The sequence below is a fragment of the Acipenser ruthenus genome, chromosome 9 (genome assembly GCF_902713425.1).
Source record: "Acipenser ruthenus chromosome 9, fAciRut3.2 maternal haplotype, whole genome shotgun sequence".
Taxonomy (NCBI): domain Eukaryota; kingdom Metazoa; phylum Chordata; class Actinopteri; order Acipenseriformes; family Acipenseridae; genus Acipenser; species Acipenser ruthenus.
In genome coordinates, this window is record NC_081197.1 from 50,225,399 (window position 1) to 50,231,143 (window position 5,745).

The following is a 5,745-nucleotide window of genomic DNA, read 5'->3' on the forward strand; positions in this document are numbered from 1 at the left end:
AGTTAATATGAGACTATTATATTTAACATGTTCATTATAGCCTGAATTTAAATGAAAATAACTGGACTGGCCACTGTATGCTTAGTGGTTTTATTCAAAGGCTCAGTGATAAACCTCTACCGTCTTTGACCAATATTTTGTTAAAACACATCTATACATGAAGCAAATCCAACCTATTGAGGGAAATATATTTTAAACCCGGGTTGGAATGATTAAACAGAGTGGATGTTGTATATTAAAAAACATCTCTGTATATGTATTCTCTCTCTCTCTCTCTCTCTCTCTCTCTCTCTCTCTCTCTCTCTCTCTCTCTCTCTCTCTCTATATATATATATATATATATATATATATATACTTGTATTGTATTTGGTAGCAAGGACCCTGTGAACTCCAGTTCACCTAATTTTTAGGGAAAGGAGGGGTGGAAGATAGTGAACTATGAACTCACATTCAATTAATTTTGAAAAGGGAGTCACCGGTACCTTCTGAAATATATTACTCACACAAAGAGCTGTCAAAACAAGCCAAATAATTAGATTTAATTAGGTCTTCTGACATATTAAATGGGGAAAAAACTTTATAAAAGATGAGGTAAAACCTAAGTCAAGTATCACTCGACTTGCGAACTACAAGTTGTGTTGTCCATGCTCTGAGGATTTCTGAAAAAGCTGGTTGCTCTTTGGTCGTATTTAGAAGTCTCTGCTTTTGAAGACAGTTCTTGTTTTTATGTTATATTCTACAACTACAATTCCATATAGTGGAAGGTAAGAACAATTTAGAATTTATATCTCATTTATATTGATGCATTGCTATGAGGTATAGGAATTATATTTTAGCTTTGGAGAGTGATATATTTTATGTTTTAGGATTTAGCGGTGGGGGCTTTAGTAGTTTGCATGTCTAGCCTAAGGGCTGGGTATGTGATAACCATACCTGTATTACTGTGTTGAAGTATTAATGCTGTTAAACATGTAAAGGCACTAGAATCGCCCAAACTGCCTATTGCTTGGGATTTGCTGTGTCCTGCAACTACCCAATCCATTTCTAAGCATTTAATAAACAGAAGGAGCACTATTACTACTCTGATTCGTTAAAACTTCAAAATAAATGAGTCTGTGTGACTTTCTTGATTATTAAACATTGTCTGGATACGTTGCAAGCCCAGTACATGAACAATCCACTTACAGGAGTTTAAAACATCTCTGTCCTCCTTAAATGTCTCCCCTGAGTTTAAGAGTGTGCTCAGAGCAATAAAAGAAGTATGTGCAAATCTGACAGTGTCTTGGCATGTTGGACACTTCAGAGATAAGATGGCACTCTCATCCACCAAGGAGCATCGAACAAAGAACTGAACAAATACAACACCCCAAGTCATCAACCTTACAGGATCACCTTGACTGAGATAAAGAATAGAAAGAGATTTACAGAAAATATTTCGGGATATAATAAATGTATATTTTAGGGCTAATACATGTTAATTGCACCCCTCTGTCTTGTCCCTTTTAGCATACTATAATTGTTTTCCTGCAGCACCATTTTAATACACTCAAGTGCACGCCAGGATTGAATGAGTGTAGTCATCGTTTGAATATAAAATTAGTCACGGAACCACATTATGTAGCAAAGTACTCAAACTGAAGGACTTAAGAATGGGAAGTTTATTTTTAAAAACCTTTCTGACAGTTCATTGGATAGAAGAGGGTTACTTTTATCTACTGTCAAAGTGAGTTCCAGTATCATAGAAGTGCATGTAGTCTGCTATACCACAAGGTACTTTCACTTCTCAAAATACACCTTTTAGTAGTAGTTCTTCTACAGACAACAGTACAACAACAAATGAAACACGTTAGTTTAGACAGAGTACTATTTTAGAAATTCAGGATCTCTGCAAACCCATGAATCAAGCTTAGTATGCATGGCCGTAGCTAGAGTGATAATTTACCCGAGGTCCAAACACCGGCAAGCATTGGCAAGCATATCAGGACATATCAGGAATTCCACTAAATTAAATGTGATTCACAAAAACTACACATACACTATATTCACATATGGACAATTAGCAGTCAGGTCAGCTAGCTGCAGCCTGATTAATTAATCTCTTATGTATGTTATAAATACCTTTGAATTAAATAAATGAATACAGTAAAAGATAAATGAATTTGCAGTTTGTTCTTCCTTGCACTTGAACCCAGCACCCGGTAGTAGCCGATTTTGTTTATATGTGCATGTTAACCAATAATTTCCCAGAATATACTGTATATATATGTTTAAAGAATAAATTAATTTAACATTTAAGCCAAAATGGTAAGGACCTTGTGACCTCATAGCTAACAAATGTTGGATTGTAAATAAATATAAGACTATAAAGAGGGACCAACAAATAGGATCCATAATCCAGAAATAGGAGAACAAGGTTTTTATGCAGGGTTGTTTTTTGGATGATAATAATCATTTTGTGTCCTTTCTTGTACAGCTCCAGGTATTTTGATACTGCAAGAATCATCTTTTCTTCCGCCATTGTTTACTGAAGGCACACAAGGGAAGCTGTTCCTCATTGGTCAGTTCCCTAGCTGCCACGCAACAAAATCACAAAAATAGACATTAATCCTATTTTTTTTCGCAGCGCTCTAGTATCTTCAGTGTCGATTCAGTGTCGGCCATCGCATCGCAGGCAGCGTGAATGGCTCTTATCAAAAATACATTACATAATCTGTAATATGTGACGAGATTAAAGTAAATGATAAATGTAAAAAACAAGTCCTTGGTCCCCAAAGCAAAGTGAAAAATGTGAGTGCATTTGAAATTCAAGTGCTTACAGGAATGGCGGATGGGAAAGAGTCATTGAAAGCCACTCATGCATTCAATCCTATCAAAATAAATTAGGAGTGGAGTGGTGTCTGTTCATTGAAAATCAAAGGGAGTGATATGTGTAATGTGTAATTAAACTTGTACAAAAATCTATTGATCCATAACTTGAAACTCTCAACCACAGGAAACAATCAGAAGAAGGTCAAGTAGACTAATGTTTTGACTAATGCAATGTGAAAGACTATAGTCATAAAGTCACTGCCACTGTTAAGATCATCAAAATGTAGATCCTCCACTTTTTAGATCAGTGCACCTGTGATAGATCAGAGGCTCTGTGCATGGGTGTGTGGGTGTGCATGGGTGTGTGAGAGAGTTTGGTGTCTGGTGGCCATCTTGGTGAAGGAAACTGGAACCAAGATGGCCACCCTTGCACTGCCACATGGCATTGTTTAATTGTTTGATTGTTTGGTTGTTTGATTGATGGATTAATTGAGTGATTAAAGTTTAAATGGGAAAGTGTGGAATGTGGCCAGGTGGTGATTGGATGATTGACGGAATCAATTAAGCCCATGGCCACATGGTATAAAAGGGAACAAAGGAGTGTTTGTTTGGAGAGAGTATGTTGGAGAAAGAGAGCTGGAGATAAGAAAAAGTAAGAGAGAAAGGAAAGCACCGTGATAGCTGTAGCTTGTAATGATGGGAAAAGTGAAGCCTCCTGAACCACTCAACCCTCTGAATCATTTGGTTGGCAAAAAGATTCACTGAGCCGAAGCACATGAGGCGCTTCATGCTCTTTAGTGCCATCTCTTGGTAGAGCTACACAACTCAATACATTGAGAGTAAAGACAGCCCCCTATCTCCAGAGAGGAAGCATTTAGTAAAGTGGACAACTGCACTAATGCTCAGAGAAGCCAATGTGTTATATAGTGACATTTCATACACTTTTTACATGCAATTTTTTGACATCAAGCAATTTCATTTTAAATTTGCTTGGTTAATTAGGCATCTATAATTTAAACAATTGTTTCAGTGTAAAGGAACATTTCAGTGCTTTTTCAGCTGTTGCTTTTTTCAAAATTGCCTGGAATATTTATTTTAAATATCAACCACACATGCGATTAACCAATAAAACCTTCTTAAATAATCATACTAGAAATATAAAAGTGTTGTCCAATCGAAAACAAGCTCTTGTTGCCTGAAATAAAAGACAGCGTAATTTGATGAGACTTCAGCAACTGTAGTGTCTAAGATGGTGTGATAAGTAGGATATTTTGATTCATGCTTACAAGCAGATTCTTCAGTGGCACATGTAGCATAACAGTTTCTAACATTGGTTTTGGAATGTAGATGTAGGCTTCCAGTTGGAAACTCTAAGCTGAACTGTCTTCCTCCATACAGCTCTGTGTCTTAAATGGTATGCAAGACAATACTATACCACAGGCAAATCATGCACAGATGTCCATCCTATAGTTAAGATCAGGGGATAATGTTTTTAGTAAGGAAACTTGCTATAAGAATGCATTTCAAATTTGATTTGTAAACCACTGACCAAATTTACTTGTGTGGTAGGTCTACTAATTGCCATATTGGTATCTAAACCAGTTGTCATTATAAATATAATCCCGTTTTACAGTAACAGCCAATCGCTGATGAGCAAGTTCAGTTCTTTCAGTTCTACAATACAATACTGTATCATTAGCGACATCAATAAACCAAAATGAATTACGACTGTCACAATATTTATCACACAATCCAATATATTAGATCATTTAAACAGCAATATATTATACACAGTATTACAATTTAAGGTGTAAATCATATTTACGGTATACTTGTTTCCCCCTTATTGTGTATGCATGTGAGTGCATGAGGGTTCGTGCCCAGCCCTTGTTTCGCCATTCAATGCAATACAATAGCTGAGATTCCAAGACATTATTCTTCATCAATATATGACTGATGAAAAGCAGTATGTATGCATAACAATAAATTCAGTGGAGGAGAAAGTTACTCCTTTTAAAATAAATGCATATGAGTGAAATCAATTTTGAAGAGAGTCTTCCAAAGTTCATGATTCCTAATACAGCAGACTTATAAAATACAAATACTGTTTTACTTTAAGTTTATGTACTTTGTAACAAAAACTAACAGTATTTTAGTGGTTTTCAAGTAGAACATTAATTTCAACAGACTCTTCAACATATTACAATGACACAGCATTCATTGGCAGGGGGTTTTATAGCTAGCCAACGTACACATTTTCACTCTCGCCATTACCAAAAGAATGCAGTGCTTGTATTCTTCCACTCATAATATTTTGGTTCCCCTTAATTAGTGTCAGGGAGATTAATGATATTTTTTGTACTTTTACACCTGCCCGGCTCTCTTTTGCTTTTTCAGTTTTGGCTTTTTCTACGCAGCTGGCTGAACCTGTGAAAATAGCAGGTGGTTTCTGTTAGCAATGAGGCTCTAAAGTGTGACATGCAGGGCTGTTGCTCAGCTGAAACAATTGTGACAGTGTGGTCAAATCTGAAAGCCAAAGAAAACCCAGAGTTATCGATCATTTAGAGGTACAAAAATATACAAATCTTTAATATTTTGAAATCCACCCTGGAATGTATTCACTGGAGATATCGTTTGCCACTCTTCTAAAGAGATCACCAGTGGTGCTTTTGGGCTCTACAGCGTTTCATTTAAAGCCATGTCTACAGTATATATGGTATGATGGCTTCAAAGACACCAGAGTAAAAGTTTGAATCCCACTATAATAAATTCATTCTGAAATGTGATCCACAATATTTTCTTTCTAAAGCATTGGTTATAACTTGCTTTATTAATGTATACATACATTTGACGTGATCTATAAGTAATTGTAGCTAACAAAATAATTCCATCAATGTTCTATGCCGTACACATCCACTTACTAATCAGTATTCAGCT